Source organism: Daphnia magna, unplaced genomic scaffold (genome assembly GCF_020631705.1).
Source record: "Daphnia magna isolate NIES unplaced genomic scaffold, ASM2063170v1.1 Dm_contigs431, whole genome shotgun sequence".
Classification (NCBI taxonomy): domain Eukaryota; kingdom Metazoa; phylum Arthropoda; class Branchiopoda; order Diplostraca; family Daphniidae; genus Daphnia; species Daphnia magna.
Genome location: NW_025533319.1, coordinates 14,572 through 35,090, shown reverse-complemented (window position 1 = coordinate 35,090; position 20,519 = coordinate 14,572). Strand labels below are relative to the sequence as shown.

Sequence of the window (20,519 nt, the reverse complement as noted above, 5' to 3'; positions counted from 1 at the left end):
GTGAATACACTGTTATACCATGAGTTTTTACTTCTATATGTAAACAGCATGGAAATATACTTGTATTCAATGTGAATACACTGTTATACCATGAGTTTTTACTTCTATATGTAAACTGCATGGAATATACTTGTATTCAATGTGAATACACTGTTATACCATGAGTTTTTACTTCTATATGTAAACTGCATCAAATATACTTGTATTCAATGTGAATACACTGTTATACCATGAGTTTTTACTTCTATATGTAAACTGCATGGAATATACTTGTATTCAATGTGAATACACTGTTATACCATGAGTTTTTACTTCTATATGTAAACTGCATGGAATATACTTGTATTCAATGTGAATACACTGTTATACCATGAGTTTTTACTTCTATATGTAAACAGCATGAAATATACTTGTATTCAATGTGAATACACTGTTATACCATGAGTTTTTACTTCTATATGTAAACTGCATGGAATATACTTGTATTCAATGTGAATACACTGTTATACCATGAGTTTTTACTTCTATATGTAAACTGCATCAAATATACTTGTATTCAATGTGAATACACTGTTATACCATGAGTTTTTACTTCTATATGTAAACTGCATGGAATATACTTGTATTCAATGTGAATACACTGTTATACCATGAGTTTTTACTTCTATATGTAAACAGCATGAAATATACTTGTATTCAATGTGAATACACTGTTATACCATGAGTTTTTACTTCTATATGTAAACAGCATGAAATATACTTGTATTCAATGTGAATACACTGTTATACCATGAGTTTTTACTTCTATATGTAAACTGCATGGAATATACTTGTATTCAATGTGAATACACTGTTATACCATGAGTTTTTACTTCTATATGTAAACTGCATCAAATATACTTGTATTCAATGTGAATACACTGTTATACCATGAGTTTTTACTTCTATATGTAAACTGCATGGAATATACTTGTATTCAATGTGAATACACTGTTATACCATGAGTTTTTACTTCTATATGTAAACAGCATGAAATATACTTGTATTCAATGTGAATACACTGTTATACCATGAGTTTTTACTTCTATATGTAAACAGCATGAAATATACTTGTATTCAATGTGAATACACTGTTATACCATGAGTTTTTACTTCTATATGTAAACTGCATGGAATATACTTGTATTCAATGTGAATACACTGTTATACCATGAGTTTTTACTTCTATATGTAAACTGCATGAAATATACTTGTATTCAATGTGAATACACTGTTATACCATGAGTTTTTACTTCTATATGTAAACTGCATGGAATATACTTGTATTCAATGTGAATACACTGTTATACCATGAGTTTTTACTTCTATATGTAAACTGCATGGAATATACTTGTATTCAATGTGAATACACTGTTATACCATGAGTTTTTACTTCTATATGTAAACTGCATGAAATATACTTGTATTCAATGTGAATACACTGTTATACCATGAGTTTTTACTTCTATATGTAAACTGCATGGAATATACTTGTATTCAATGTGAATACACTGTTATACCATGAGTTTTTACTTCTATATGTAAACTGCATCAAATATACTTGTATTCAATGTGAATACACTGTTATACCATGAGTTTTTACTTCTATATATAAACTGCATGGAATATACTTGTATTCAATGTGAATACACTGTTATACCATGAGTTTTTACTTCTATATGTAAACTGCATGGAATATACTTGTATTCAATGTGAATACACTGTTATACCATGAGTTTTTACTTCTATATGTAAACTGCATGGAATATACTTGTATTCAATGTGAATACACTGTTATACCATGAGTTTTTACTTCTATATGTAAACTGCATGGAATATACTTGTATTCAATGTGAATACACTGTTATACCATGAGTTTTTACTTCTATATGTAAACTGCATGGAATATACTTGTATTCAATGTGAATACACTGTTATACCATGAGTTTTTACTTCTATATGTAAACTGCATGGAATATACTTGTATTCAATGTGAATACACTGTTATACCATGAGTTTTTACTTCTATGTATGTAAACTGCATGGAATATACTTGTATTCAATGTGAATACACTGTTATACCATGAGTTTTTACTTCTATATGTAAACAGCATCAAATATACTTGTATTCAATGTGAATACACTGTTATACCATGAGTTTTTACTTCTATATGTAAACAGCATCAAATATACTTGTATTCAATGTGAATACACTGTTATACCATGAGTTTTTACTTCTATATGTAAACAGCATGAAATATACTTGTATTCAATGTGAATACACTGTTATACCATGAGTTTTTACTTCTATATGTAAACTGCATGGAATATACTTGTATTCAATGTGAATACACTGTTATACCATGAGTTTTTACTTCTATATGTAAACTGCATGGAATATACTTGTATTCAATGTGAATACACTGTTATACCATGAGTTTTTACTTCTATATGTAAACAGCATCAAATATACTTGTATTCAATGTGAATACACTGTTATACCATGAGTTTTTACTTCTATATGTAAACTGCATGGAATATACTTGTATTCAATGTGAATACACTGTTATACCATGAGTTTTTACTTCTATATGTAAACAGCATCAAATATACTTGTATTCAATGTGAATACACTGTTATACCATGAGTTTTTACTTCTATATGTAAACTGCATGGAATATACTTGTATTCAATGTGAATACACTGTTATACCATGAGTTTTTACTTCTATATGTAAACAGCATGAAATATACTTGTATTCAATGTGAATACACTGTTATACCATGAGTTTTTACTTCTATATGTAAACTGCATGGAATATACTTGTATTCAATGTGAATACACTGTTATACCATGAGTTTTTACTTCTATATGTAAACTGCATGGAATATACTTGTATTCAATGTGAATACACTGTTATACCATGAGTTTTTACTTCTATATGTAAACATGCATGGAATATACTTGTATTCAATGTGAATACACTGTTATACCATGAGTTTTTACTTCTATATGTAAACAGCATGAAATATACTTGTATTCAATGTGAATACACTGTTATACCATGAGTTTTTACTTCTATATGTAAACTGACATGGAATATACTTGTATTCAATGTGAATACACTGTTATACCATGAGTTTTTACTTCTATATGTAAACTGCATGAAATATACTTGTATTCAATGTGAATACACTGTTATACCATGAGTTTTTACTTCTATATGTAAACTGCATGGAATATACTTGTATTCAATGTGAATACACTGTTATACCATGAGTTTTTACTTCTATATGTAAACAGCATCAAATATACTTGTATTCAATGTGAATACACTGTTATACCATGAGTTTTTACTTCTATATGTAAACTGCATGGAATATACTTGTATTCAATGTGAATACACTGTTATACCATGAGTTTTTACTTCTATATGTAAACTGCATCAAATATACTTGTATTCAATGTGAATACACTGTTATACCATGAGTTTTTACTTCTATATGTAAACTGCATGGAATATACTTGTATTCAATGTGAATACACTGTTATACCATGAGTTTTTACTTCTATATGTAAACAGCATCAAATATACTTGTATTCAATGTGAATACACTGTTATACCATGAGTTTTTACTTCTATATGTAAACTGCATGGAATATACTTGTATTCAATGTGAATACACTGTTATACCATGAGTTTTTACTTCTATATGTAAACTGCATGGAATATACTTGTATTCAATGTGAATACACTGTTATACCATGAGTTTTTACTTCTATATGTAAACTGCATGGAATATACTTGTATTCAATGTGAATACACTGTTATACCATGAGTTTTTACTTCTATATGTAAACTGCATGGAATATACTTGTATTCAATGTGAATACACTGTTATACCATGAGTTTTTACTTCTATATGTAAACAGCATCAAATATACTTGTATTCAATGTGAATACACTGTTATACCATGAGTTTTTACTTCTATATGTAAACTGCATGAAATATACTTGTATTCAATGTGAATACACTGTTATACCATGAGTTTTTACTTCTATATGTAAACTGCATGGAATATACTTGTATTCAATGTGAATACACTGTTATACCATGAGTTTTTACTTCTATATGTAAACTGCATGGAATATACTTGTATTCAATGTGAATACACTGTTATACCATGAGTTTTTACTTCTATATGTAAACTGCATGGAAATATACTTGTATTCAATGTGAATACACTGTTATACCATGAGTTTTTACTTCTATATGTAAACTGCATCAAATATACTTGTATTCAATGTGAATACACTGTTATACCATGAGTTTTTACTTCTATATGTAAACTGCATGGAATATACTTGTATTCAATGTGAATACACTGTTATACCATGAGTTTTTACTTCTATATGTAAACTGCATGGAATATACTTGTATTCAATGTGAATACACTGTTATACCATGAGTTTTTACTTCTATATGTAAACAGCATCAAATATACTTGTATTCAATGTGAATACACTGTTATACCATGAGTTTTTACTTCTATATGTAAACTGCATGGAATATACTTGTATTCAATGTGAATACACTGTTATACCATGAGTTTTTACTTCTATATGTAAACTGCATGGAATATACTTGTATTCAATGTGAATACACTGTTATACCATGAGTTTTTACTTCTATATGTAAACTGCATGGAATATACTTGTATTCAATGTGAATACACTGTTATACCATGAGTTTTTACTTCTATATGTAAACTGCATGGAATATACTTGTATTCAATGTGAATACACTGTTATACCATGAGTTTTTACTTCTATATGTAAACAGCATCAAATATACTTGTATTCAATGTGAATACACTGTTATACCATGAGTTTTTACTTCTATATGTAAACTGCATGAAATATACTTGTATTCAATGTGAATACACTGTTATACCATGAGTTTTTACTTCTATATGTAAACTGCATGGAATATACTTGTATTCAATGTGAATACACTGTTATACCATGAGTTTTTACTTCTATATGTAAACTGCATGGAATATACTTGTATTCAATGTGAATACACTGTTATACCATGAGTTTTTACTTCTATATGTAAACTGCATGGAATATACTTGTATTCAATGTGAATACACTGTTATACCATGAGTTTTTACTTCTATATGTAAACAGCATCAAATATACTTGTATTCAATGTGAATACACTGTTATACCATGAGTTTTTACTTCTATATGTAAACTGCATGGAATATACTTGTATTCAATGTGAATACACTGTTATACCATGAGTTTTTACTTCTATATGTAAACTGCATGGAATATACTTGTATTCAATGTGAATACACTGTTATACCATGAGTTTTTACTTCTATATGTAAACTGCATGGAATATACTTGTATTCAATGTGAATACACTGTTATACCATGAGTTTTTACTTCTATATGTAAACTGCATGGAATATACTTGTATTCAATGTGAATACACTGTTATACCATGAGTTTTTACTTCTATATGTAAACTGCATGGAATATACTTGTATTCAATGTGAATACACTGTTATACCATGAGTTTTTACTTCTATATGTAAACAGCATGAAATATACTTGTATTCAATGTGAATACACTGTTATACCATGAGTTTTTACTTCTATATGTAAACAGCATCAAATATACTTGTATTCAATGTGAATACACTGTTATACCATGAGTTTTTACTTCTATATGTAAACTGCATGGAATATACTTGTATTCAATGTGAATACACTGTTATACCATGAGTTTTTACTTCTATATGTAAACTGCATGGAATATACTTGTATTCAATGTGAATACACTGTTATACCATGAGTTTTTACTTCTATATGTAAACTGCATGGAATATACTTGTATTCAATGTGAATACACTGTTATACCATGAGTTTTTACTTCTATATGTAAACTGCATGGAATATACTTGTATTCAATGTGAATACACTGTTATACCATGAGTTTTTACTTCTATATGTAAACAGCATGAAATATACTTGTATTCAATGTGAATACACTGTTATACCATGAGTTTTTACTTCTATATGTAAACTGCATGAAATATACTTGTATTCAATGTGAATACACTGTTATACCATGAGTTTTTACTTCTATATGTAAACTGCATGGAATATACTTGTATTCAATGTGAATACACTGTTATACCATGAGTTTTTACTTCTATATGTAAACTGCATGGAATATACTTGTATTCAATGTGAATACACTGTTATACCATGAGTTTTTACTTCTATATGTAAACTGCATGGAATATACTTGTATTCAATGTGAATACACTGTTATACCATGAGTTTTTACTTCTATATGTAAACTGCATGGAATATACTTGTATTCAATGTGAATACACTGTTATACCATGAGTTTTTACTTCTATATGTAAACTGCATGGAATATACTTGTATTCAATGTGAATACACTGTTATACCATGAGTTTTTACTTCTATATGTAAACTGCATGGAATATACTTGTATTCAATGTGAATACACTGTTATACCATGAGTTTTTACTTCTATATGTAAACTGCATGGAATATACTTGTATTCAATGTGAATACACTGTTATACCATGAGTTTTTACTTCTATATGTAAACTGCATGGAATATACTTGTATTCAATGTGAATACACTGTTATACCATGAGTTTTTACTTCTATATGTAAACAGCATGAAATATACTTGTATTCAATGTGAATACACTGTTATACCATGAGTTTTTACTTCTATATGTAAACTGCATGGAATATACTTGTATTCAATGTGAATACACTGTTATACCATGAGTTTTTACTTCTATATGTAAACTGCATGGAATATACTTGTATTCAATGTGAATACACTGTTATACCATGAGTTTTTACTTCTATATGTAAACAGCATGAAATATACTTGTATTCAATGTGAATACACTGTTATACCATGAGTTTTTACTTCTATATGTAAACTGCATGGAATATACTTGTATTCAATGTGAATACACTGTTATACCATGAGTTTTTACTTCTATATGTAAACAGCATGAAATATACTTGTATTCAATGTGAATACACTGTTATACCATGAGTTTTTACTTCTATATGTAAACTGCATGGAATATACTTGTATTCAATGTGAATACACTGTTATACCATGAGTTTTTACTTCTATATGTAAACTGCATGGAATATACTTGTATTCAATGTGAATACACTGTTATACCATGAGTTTTTACTTCTATATGTAAACTGCATGGAATATACTTGTATTCAATGTGAATACACTGTTATACCATGAGTTTTTACTTCTATATGTAAACAGCATGAAATATACTTGTATTCAATGTGAATACACTGTTATACCATGAGTTTTTACTTCTATATGTAAACTGCATGGAATATACTTGTATTCAATGTGAATACACTGTTATACCATGAGTTTTTACTTCTATATGTAAACTGCATGGAATATACTTGTATTCAATGTGAATACACTGTTATACCATGAGTTTTTACTTCTATATGTAAACTGCATGGAATATACTTGTATTCAATGTGAATACACTGTTATACCATGAGTTTTTACTTCTATATGTAAACTGCATGGAATATACTTGTATTCAATGTGAATACACTGTTATACCATGAGTTTTTACTTCTATATGTAAACAGCATCGAAATATACTTGTATTCAATGTGAATACACTGTTATACCATGAGTTTTTACTTCTATATGTAAACTGCATGGAATATACTTGTATTCAATGTGAATACACTGTTATACCATGAGTTTTTACTTCTATATGTAAACTGCATGGAATATACTTGTATTCAATGTGAATACACTGTTATACCATGAGTTTTTACTTCTATATGTAAACTGCATGGAATATACTTGTATTCAATGTGAATACACTGTTATACCATGAGTTTTTACTTCTATATGTAAACTGCATGGAATATACTTGTATTCAATGTGAATACACTGTTATACCATGAGTTTTTACTTCTATATGTAAACTGCATGGAATATACTTGTATTCAATGTGAATACACTGTTATACCATGAGTTTTTACTTCTATATGTAAACTGCATGGAATATACTTGTATTCAATGTGAATACACTGTTATACCATGAGTTTTTACTTCTATATGTAAACTGCATGGAATATACTTGTATTCAATGTGAATACACTGTTATACCATGAGTTTTTACTTCTATATGTAAACTGCATGGAATATACTTGTATTCAATGTGAATACACTGTTATACCATGAGTTTTTACTTCTATATGTAAACTGCATGGAATATACTTGTATTCAATGTGAATACACTGTTATACCATGAGTTTTTACTTCTATATGTAAACAGCATGAAATATACTTGTATTCAATGTGAATACACTGTTATACCATGAGTTTTTACTTCTATATGTAAACTGCATGGAATATACTTGTATTCAATGTGAATACACTGTTATACCATGAGTTTTTACTTCTATATGTAAACTGCATGGAATATACTTGTATTCAATGTGAATACACTGTTATACCATGAGTTTTTACTTCTATATGTAAACTGCATGGAATATACTTGTATTCAATGTGAATACACTGTTATACCATGAGTTTTTACTTCTATATGTAAACAGCATCAAATATACTTGTATTCAATGTGAATACACTGTTATACCATGAGTTTTTACTTCTATATGTAAACTGCATGGAATATACTTGTATTCAATGTGAATACACTGTTATACCATGAGTTTTTACTTCTATATGTAAACTGCATGGAATATACTTGTATTCAATGTGAATACACTGTTATACCATGAGTTTTTACTTCTATATGTAAACTGCATGGAATATACTTGTATTCAATGTGAATACACTGTTATACCATGAGTTTTTACTTCTATATGTAAACAGCATCAAATATACTTGTATTCAATGTGAATACACTGTTATACCATGAGTTTTTACTTCTATATGTAAACTGCATGGAATATACTTGTATTCAATGTGAATACACTGTTATACCATGAGTTTTTACTTCTATATGTAAACTGCATGGAAATATACTTGTATTCAATGTGAATACACTGTTATACCATGAGTTTTTACTTCTATATGTAAACTGCATGGAATATACTTGTATTCAATGTGAATACACTGTTATACCATGAGTTTTTACTTCTATATGTAAACAGCATCAAATATACTTGTATTCAATGTGAATACACTGTTATACCATGAGTTTTTACTTCTATATGTAAACTGCATGGAATATACTTGTATTCAATGTGAATACACTGTTATACCATGAGTTTTTACTTCTATATGTAAACTGCATCAAATATACTTGTATTCAATGTGAATACACTGTTATACCATGAGTTTTTACTTCTATATGTAAACTGCATGGAATATACTTGTATTCAATGTGAATACACTGTTATACCATGAGTTTTTACTTCTATATGTAAACAGCATCAAATATACTTGTATTCAATGTGAATACACTGTTATACCATGAGTTTTTACTTCTATATGTAAACTGCATGGAATATACTTGTATTCAATGTGAATACACTGTTATACCATGAGTTTTTACTTCTATATGTAAACTGCATGGAATATACTTGTATTCAATGTGAATACACTGTTATACCATGAGTTTTTACTTCTATATGTAAACTGCATGGAATATACTTGTATTCAATGTGAATACACTGTTATACCATGAGTTTTTACTTCTATATGTAAACTGCATGGAATATACTTGTATTCAATGTGAATACACTGTTATACCATGAGTTTTTACTTCTATATGTAAACAGCATCAAATATACTTGTATTCAATGTGAATACACTGTTATACCATGAGTTTTTACTTCTATATGTAAACTGCATGAAATATACTTGTATTCAATGTGAATACACTGTTATACCATGAGTTTTTACTTCTATATGTAAACTGCATGGAATATACTTGTATTCAATGTGAATACACTGTTATACCATGAGTTTTTACTTCTATATGTAAACTGCATGGAATATACTTGTATTCAATGTGAATACACTGTTATACCATGAGTTTTTACTTCTATATGTAAACTGCATGGAATATACTTGTATTCAATGTGAATACACTGTTATACCATGAGTTTTTACTTCTATATGTAAACAGCATCAAATATACTTGTATTCAATGTGAATACACTGTTATACCATGAGTTTTTACTTCTATATGTAAACTGCATGGAATATACTTGTATTCAATGTGAATACACTGTTATACCATGAGTTTTTACTTCTATATGTAAACTGCATGGAATATACTTGTATTCAATGTGAATACACTGTTATACCATGAGTTTTTACTTCTATATGTAAACTGCATGGAATATACTTGTATTCAATGTGAATACACTGTTATACCATGAGTTTTTACTTCTATATGTAAACTGCATGGAATATACTTGTATTCAATGTGAATACACTGTTATACCATGAGTTTTTACTTCTATATGTAAACTGCATGGAATATACTTGTATTCAATGTGAATACACTGTTATACCATGAGTTTTTACTTCTATATGTAAACAGCATCAAATATACTTGTATTCAATGTGAATACACTGTTATACCATGAGTTTTTACTTCTATATGTAAACTGCATGAAATATACTTGTATTCAATGTGAATACACTGTTATACCATGAGTTTTTACTTCTATATGTAAACTGCATGGAATATACTTGTATTCAATGTGAATACACTGTTATACCATGAGTTTTTACTTCTATATGTAAACTGCATGGAATATACTTGTATTCAATGTGAATACACTGTTATACCATGAGTTTTTACTTCTATATGTAAACTGCATGGAATATACTTGTATTCAATGTGAATACACTGTTATACCATGAGTTTTTACTTCTATATGTAAACTGCATGGAATATACTTGTATTCAATGTGAATACACTGTTATACCATGAGTTTTTACTTCTATATGTAAACAGCATCAAATATACTTGTATTCAATGTGAATACACTGTTATACCATGAGTTTTTACTTCTATATGTAAACTGCATGAAATATACTTGTATTCAATGTGAATACACTGTTATACCATGAGTTTTTACTTCTATATGTAAACTGCATGGAATATACTTGTATTCAATGTGAATACACTGTTATACCATGAGTTTTTACTTCTATATGTAAACTGCATGGAATATACTTGTATTCAATGTGAATACACTGTTATACCATGAGTTTTTACTTCTATATGTAAACTGCATGGAATATACTTGTATTCAATGTGAATACACTGTTATACCATGAGTTTTTACTTCTATATGTAAACTGCATGGAATATACTTGTATTCAATGTGAATACACTGTTATACCATGAGTTTTTACTTCTATATGTAAACTGCATGGAATATACTTGTATTCAATGTGAATACACTGTTATACCATGAGTTTTTACTTCTATATGTAAACAGCATCAAATATACTTGTATTCAATGTGAATACACTGTTATACCATGAGTTTTTACTTCTATATGTAAACTGCATGGAATATACTTGTATTCAATGTGAATACACTGTTATACCATGAGTTTTTACTTCTATATGTAAACTGCATGGAATATACTTGTATTCAATGTGAATACACTGTTATACCATGAGTTTTTACTTCTATATGTAAACTGCATGGAATATACTTGTATTCAATGTGAATACACTGTTATACCATGAGTTTTTACTTCTATATGTAAACTGCATGGAATATACTTGTATTCAATGTGAATACACTGTTATACCATGAGTTTTTACTTCTATATGTAAACAGCATCAAATATACTTGTATTCAATGTGAATACACTGTTATACCATGAGTTTTTACTTCTATATGTAAACTGCATGGAATATACTTGTATTCAATGTGAATACACTGTTATACCATGAGTTTTTACTTCTATATGTAAACTGCATGGAATATACTTGTATTCAATGTGAATACACTGTTATACCATGAGTTTTTACTTCTATATGTAAACTGCATGGAATATACTTGTATTCAATGTGAATACACTGTTATACCATGAGTTTTTACTTCTATATGTAAACTGCATGGAATATACTTGTATTCAATGTGAATACACTGTTATACCATGAGTTTTTACTTCTATATGTAAACTGCATCAAATATACTTGTATTCAATGTGAATACACTGTTATACCATGAGTTTTTACTTCTATATGTAAACTGCATGGAATATACTTGTATTCAATGTGAATACACTGTTATACCATGAGTTTTTACTTCTATATGTAAACTGCATGGAATATACTTGTATTCAATGTGAATACACTGTTATACCATGAGTTTTTACTTCTATATGTAAACAGCATCAAATATACTTGTATTCAATGTGAATACACTGTTATACCATGAGTTTTTACTTCTATATGTAAACTGCATGGAATATACTTGTATTCAATGTGAATACACTGTTATACCATGAGTTTTTACTTCTATATGTAAACTGTATTGAATATACTTGTATTCAATGTGAATACACTGTTATACCATGAGTTTTTACTTCTATATGTAAACTGCATGGAATATACTTGTATTCAATGTGAATACACTGTTATACCATGAGTTTTTACTTCTATATGTAAACTGCATGGAATATACTTGTATTCAATGTGAATACACTGTTATACCATGAGTTTTTACTTCTATATGTAAACAGCATCAAATATACTTGTATTCAATGTGAATACACTGTTATACCATGAGTTTTTACTTCTATATGTAAACTGCATGAAATATACTTGTATTCAATGTGAATACACTGTTATACCATGAGTTTTTACTTTTATATGTAAACTGCATGGAATATACTTGTATTCAATGTGAATACACTGTTATACCATCAGTTTTTACTTTTATATGTAAACAGCATCAAATATACTTGTATTCAATGTGAATACACTGTTATACCATGAGTTTTTACTTCTATATGTAAACTGCATGGAATATACTTGTATTCAATGTGAATACACTGTTATACCATGAGTTTTTACTTCAATATGTATACTGCATGGAATATACTTGTATTCAATGTGAATACACTGTTATACCATGAGTTTTTACTTCTATATGTAAACTGCATGGAATATACTTGTATTCAATGTGAATACACTGTTATACCATGAGTTTTTACTTCTGTATGTAAACTGTATTGAATATACTTGTATTCAATGTGAATACACTGTTATACCATGTGTTTTTACTTCTATATGTAAACTGCATGGAATATACTTGTATTCAATGTGAATACACTGTTATACCATGAGTTTTTACTTCTATATGTAAACTGCATGGAATATACTTGTATTTAATGTGAATACACTGTTATACCATGAGTTTTTACTTCTATATGTATACTGCATGGAATATACTTGTATTCAATGTGAATACACTGTTATACCATGAGTTTTTACTTCTATATGTAAACCGCATCAAATATACTTGTATTCACTGTGAATACACTGTTATACCATGAGTTTTTACTTCTATATGTAAACTGCATGGAATATACTTGTATTCAATGTGAATACACTGTTGAACCATGAGTTTTTACTTTTACATGTAAACTGCATGGAATATACTTGTGTAACGAAGGCCTACAAATACATCTTATGACACCCGCATTCTTATAATATTATGTTTACTCTTCCTTGGTATATAATTATGTCTACATTTTACTCTCTTGCATTTACTCTTCTTTTGCATATTATTCGAATATCGTAATCCGCATAGTAACCATTTGTCATAGACATCTTAGCGTTGACCCAATTGAACACCTGCTGTCTGACTCACTCGTGCGATGCATTATCACACCACCAAGAGCATTTATCTAGCTAGAGATGGGCAAGGCTCATCTTCTATTTTTAGGGTACCGGAAATGGCAGTTACGACGGTCAAAAAGACGACGCTATCTCGTCAGACGTCGCTCGTAATTGTAGGCCAGCTAAAGGGTTCATTTCCGTATGTTTCCCCTAACACCGCATTTATATTTACACCAGTAGAAAATTTGCCGGCAGGAGTTTATATTGAAGAATTTATCGGAAAAGTATCGGGAGATGGAACGTATAATATTGTAGTTGAAAACCATTCGTTAAACCAAGTCAAAATCCCAAGAAACACCAAATTAGGCGTAATTGAAATTATTCATCATGTCGTCAGGAAGATAGCTTTAGATCAACGAGAAGCGAAGCCTAACGAAATAACTGAGCCTATTGTAATTTCAGAAGTCAACACTGAATTTCAAGCACCGCTCTCTAAATTACTAAATGACTTCCACGACTTGTTTGCTTCAAAAGATTCCGAACTAGGGAATACTAACCTTATTAAACACACAATTGATACCCAAGGACGAGGCCCCATTCGACAACGCCCATATAGAGTAACAAATAACCAAAGGAAATTATTAGAAGACAAAGTGCAAGAAATGCTTCAAGCAAATGTAATTCGATATTCGCAGTCCCCATGGGCTTCACCCGTGGTATTAGTAGAGAAAAAGAATGGAGAAATAAGATTTTGCGTCGATTATAGGAAATTAAATGATATTACAAAGAAAGATTCTTTTCCCATGCCAAGAATTGACGAAACTTTAGATAAATTATACGGAAAAAAATTCTTCACAACTCTCGATTTAGCTTCCGGCTATTGGCAAATTCAAGTTCATGATCCAGATATTGAAAAAACCGCTTTTGTGGTAGAAAATAATCTTAATGAATTTAAAAGAATGGCATTCGGTTTGTGTAATGCACCAGCCACTTTCCAACGACTAATGAATTACGTACTTAAAGACGTCTTAGGAAGTAAAGCATTAGTATATTTGGATGATGTCATAATCTTTTCAGACACTTTTGAAAATCACTTACGAGATATCAGAGAAATTTTTACCCTATTAAAAGAAGCAAATTTAAAATTGAAACTTAACAAATGTCAGTTTATTAAACGTTCCGTAAATTATTTAGGTCATGTCATTTCAACGGACGGTATTAAACCCGATCCTGCTAAAATTGATAAGATAGAGAATTACAAAACGCCAACTTCTGTTGACGAAGTGAGATCATTTCTTGGGCTTGCTGGATATTATAGAAGATTTATTAAAAATTTCGGTTCAATAGCTAAGCCGTTAACTCGATTAACGCATAAAGATCTAAGTAGAAAACCTTTTGCCTGGGGAACGGAGGAACAGGTTGCCTTTGAGAAATTACGCACTTCTCTGGTAACTCCCCCAGTCCTCGCTTATCCAAATTTTAACGAAAAATTTTTGCTTTTTACTGACGCATGCGATTATGGAATAGGAGCCGTGCTGTCGCAAATGCAGCATGGGCAAGAACATCCAATAGCCTACTCTAGTAGACAATTGACCAAGGCCGAAATGAAATACAGTACAACTGAAAAAGAAGCATTAGCCGTAATTGATGCAATTAAACATTTCCGACATTATCTCTTGGATAAACCCTTTGAAATTATTAGTGACCATCGTCCTTTGCAATGGCTGAAGAATCAGAAAGATAATAACGGTAGGTTAGGTAGATGGGCTATACTATTAGCTGCTACAAATTATGAATTAAAGTATAGGCCTGGACGTATTCATAAAAATGCTGATTGTTTATCACGATTGAAAGTAGCTAGTATTCAGCCAGTACCAAATAATATTAAATTAATTTGTGGAAAACAGCTAGAAGACGACCTTTGTGTAGCCATTAGAAATTATTTAGAGAAAGGAGAGCTCAATGAGGAAAAAGGCCAATCTAAACCCGAATGGGCTAAAGAAATCGAATATTTTGAAATTAGAGAAGGTACACTTTATCGCCACGAAGTGCCTTCCAAAAATAGTAAGCGTAACGAAATGAATTGTCAAGTAGTGTTACCCTTATCGCTTCGCCATTTACTGCTAAATGAATTACATGACGCACCGATGGGTGGACATTTAGCTTTTTATAAAACGTATTTGAAGGATAAAAATCATTATTATTGGCCGACAATGAGAAAAGATATTTTAGAATATTGTCAAGCTTGTGAAACTTGTATAGCTAACACTTCTTCCACATATAGAGCACTTTTGCACCCCCATGAAATTGCTAAAGCCCCTTTCCAAGTAATAGGCATGGATTTTTTAGGCCCTATTACTCCCGATTCGCCTAATGGAAATAGTTATATTTTAGTTATTACTGATTATTTTAGTCGCTGGGTGGAAGCAGTTGCTCTAAAAGACCAAACTGCCCAAACCACGGCAGAATGTGTATATAAAACAATAATTGTAAGACATGGTATGCCTAAAGCCATTATTTCCGATCGTGGAACGAATTTCACCTCGAAATTGTTCCGTTATTTTTGTAAGAAATTAAAAATTGACCAAAGATTGACAACGGCCTACAATCCCGCTAGTAATGGCGAGACAGAAAGATTTAATCGGACACTAACCGCGATGTTAAGAAAAGAATTGAAAGACGGAGAACATTCAAATTGGGAAAATATGTTAGACGATGTTTTATTCGCTTATCGTAGTTCAGTTCACTCTTTGACACTTGAAACCCCTTATTATTTAGTTCACGGTAGAGACCCTAATCTTCCCATTAATGAATTTTTAGACGCTGTCCCTCAAACTTTTAAATCTGTATCCGACTATGTAGGAAATTTAGCTGATCGATTGCGCTATAGCTTTCAGCGAGTCCGTGAAGAAAGCGAGAAAGCACGGAATCGTCAGCGTGAACAATATAATAAACGTGCGAAAGAAAGAAAATATGTCGTAGGAGATAGAGTTTTATTAGATATTCGTGTAGTTAAAGAAGGTGACAGTAGGAAATTCACTTCGAAATATAAAGGCCCTTATAGAGTTGTAAAAGTACATACCAATAATACAGTAGATATAGCCGATAATTCCTATGTATGCCAACGTACCCACGTCAATCGTTTGAAACCTTTGTACGAAACAATGCTTTGGAAGACTGAAGATTGTCCATCCATTGAAAACTCATTGGATTTTGAAAATCGATTCCGCAAATCGATTGCGACTCAGACTACCGATATCTTCGAAAATGAAATCGGACCCGACAGTGACAATTCAGACGATACCTTTGACAGTGACGCCCTTCCATTTGACACTAATTTTCCGACTCAAGAAATTGATCAACGAAAATTAAGCCAAGAGGACGTCGCCGTGTCATCTCATCAAAATACAGAAAATCAGTTGCCATCCGCTGAAATATGCACCGATGCCGCAGATCAGCGTCACCATCCTCCAATTACCGAGGACAACACCGCACGCGCCACAGATGACTCGGACAAAAGTCCATCAACAGAATCGACGACTGATGTGTCGACAGAGGCAGTGGGACAATTTAATGTCACCGGACGCCCACAGCGCAATCGAAGTAAGCCCCTTCGCTACAGAGACGGAGTCCAATAACGCGAATTGCGAAAAGAATATAATACCTACTTCGCGACATCAATGTCATCAGAAGTCGCTCGACTATATAACATGGAGAAAACCACCAAGTATTTCGCAGATTCCCTCAACGCTGCTCATCTATTCATCCCAGCTATCACGCTTTTCAACTGCCGTCATGGAGCCAAATCACCAAAGTGGACCAGAGGACGCCCAACAACCCGTCCCGACACAGACCTGGGAGACCACCGCTTTCGACGACTTGGGTCTAACTGCCGATCAACAGCCCAGCCTGCAGGTACCCGCTAACACACCTGAGGTGCAACCCGTCGACCTCAGCTGGGTGCCAACGCAGCAGCCGGATGTTCAGCCTACTGCGCAAACGCCACGTTCTCCGGACTCCGATGGCGGAGACTCCTGGGATAGGGCGCGACGCCGTTACGAGAGAGGCCTGGAGGTCCAAACCGCGCTCCTATCCAACCGGCTGACCGAACAAATCCGCAACGACAACTGGAGCGGAGCCATCGTGACGTTGAAGAGGATCCTAGATCTCGATCCTGCACGTCGTCACCCCCCTCTCTATGGATGGGCTACATCGTGGGATGCCCCATACAAGCGCTCGCGCCAAGAGTTTGAAGGAGACGAGTAGGGAACTTTCCGACTTTAAGGAGTCGTCGACGGGATTGGAGTCGACTTATATGACATTTTATTCACTTGCTTTACCTTATCTTTTTCTTTCACCATTACTCTTTCTTCCCTCATTTCTTTTTGTAACCGATAAATTTTACCCTCTTGAGAAAGAAAAAAAATATATAAGAGAAATTGCGTATGACAGTCGTTATTTCAGAAAAGGGGTTAAAGAAATCGATAGACCAAGAAATAAAATAGGAAGGGGATATAGATATCAACATATGAAGTAAAGTGGCAATGATGGGTTGGCGGTTCGGAAAATCGGGCGCACCGTCAGCATACGAAGTGTGACCCGGAGTAATATTTACTCCAAACCGGTTCGCACCAACGAACCGAACCAGCAGCGAACCGTCGAAACATTTTTGCTGCCTTACTTTTATAATTACCCTCGTCTCGAGTATATATATATAAAACAAGGGGATTAATAAATAAATAAATAAATAAAATAAAGAAATAGCTAAAGTAGAGAAAAAAACAATCTGTAATAAAGCATACAATTCCTTTTCGGTACATGTAGAATTTGTTCGATTTTCAAGCATAACTATATACAGTTTAGGTTTACAAATTGGTCTTATTCTTCTCCGTGGTAGCTCCCATACGCCCCATTTCTTCTATATTCTTCTTTCACATATCTTCCTTCCATCTTCTTTCTCTATCCGATGCGTCGAAAGAATACGACACTTGGCGGGAAGGCAAAGTTTTCGCCGACGAAACACGACGCTCTTTAACACCCTCACCGACTTCCTCCAACCCTGCAAAAGCATTTAGCTTACGCAGAGAAATAATATAAATGAAATTCAGCCGCTTACCGAAGCTGCTATTGAAAACACAACACGTTGCTCGGCAACTTGACAACCAGCGTTCAGACAGACCACACGCTCGTCTTTACACCCGAAAGTAAACGAAAAAACAAAAAAAAAACTCAAGAAGATGACCAGCCAAACAAACGCCAACCGTTTGGTTACCCTTGTTCCAGACGGAAGCGGACGAGACATCTTGCTAATTACCGTCCCCGGGGCAAGAGCTGGGATGCCAGCACAAACTCCTGCCACACCAACGAGCGAACCTCAACATCATCCAGACATCGACCGCGACTCACCGGCTCCCAGCACCGATTCTCGGGAGTTCCTGCATTGGCGGCACAGAAGGATCGACCTGCTGATCCGACGATGGCGCCGAGCAGCACTACAAGAAGACGGGTCGCCGCGAGCCACCACCCGTCGGTCTCCACAATGACGTCGCCGTCGTGATTTTCTTTTTTTTTTGTTGTACCCTTTGTAGTTATTAAGTAGAAATACATTGGTTGTTTTATGACATCTCGAAAAAATATAATAAATAAAACATACGAAGAGAGAGAGAGAAGTAAGTCTCTCCATTAGTAGTAAAAAGAAAAAAAATAAAATAAAACAAATGAAAGGTATACCAAAGAAAAAAAAAAGAAACAAAACAAGAAAAAAAAACAAACAAACAAACAAAGACAAATGAGAACAATAAATTCTGGAAAAAAAAACAACAAACAAACAAACAAACACAAAAATTTCATGCGTTCTCTCTCAAAAAAAAAAAAAAAAAAAAAGACAAAGAAAATAGAGGAAAAAAAGAAAATATATTTCTCTAGACTATGTTACGATACCATAAAACAACCTTCGTGTCCAACAAGTATAAAATAATTTGTTATTTCTTCTTGTCTCTGTGTTCTTTGGAATATTTGCATTTGAGTTGTTCCCTCTCTGATTAGGCCCATAAATTGCAAAATTTCCCATATTTCACTCTGTACGATAGAAGTAGCAGACATTTATAAAAAAAAAAAAAAAAACTTGAAAGAAATAGTAGAATTTATTAGAAGTCCATCTGTTACTCTTATTCAGTAGCAATACAACATTGGAAATAGTAAAAAAAGTAAAGTATTGAAAAAAAGGAAATAAGTAAAACCTTGATAGTAATGTATTCCATTTGAATTCAACAACTCCCACGTCTCTTAGAGATCCGTACACGAACGAAACAGCTAAAATTTTTCTAAGTCCCACTGTATATCACTTCCCTTCTATGCTTTTCTATAGCTTTACTATCCCTTCAAAGACTTTTCCCATATACACTACACATATAGCAGCGCCACCGCTAGCGCATTCCATTCTTACACTCTCCAACATACGCTAAGTTTTTCACTTTCCCTTTCGTTTCCCTACTGCAGCTTCCCCGCCGCAGCAATATTGAAAATATTCTAAGTTCCCTTTTTGCCGTAGGC

General features: G+C 31.9%; 1 long non-coding RNA gene across 1 annotated transcript; it reads right to left on the bottom strand.

The window, feature by feature from the left end:
- Positions 1 to 18,742: 18,742 nt before the first annotated feature.
- Positions 18,743 to 20,319, bottom strand: LOC123468775. The gene is made up of 4 exons (XR_006642362.1): positions 20,207 to 20,319; positions 19,240 to 19,547; positions 19,084 to 19,157; positions 18,743 to 19,026 (listed from the first exon to the last, which is right to left on the bottom strand). It is a non-coding gene; the product is annotated as an uncharacterized LOC123468775 (long non-coding RNA).
- Positions 20,320 to 20,519: the final 200 nt, after the last annotated feature.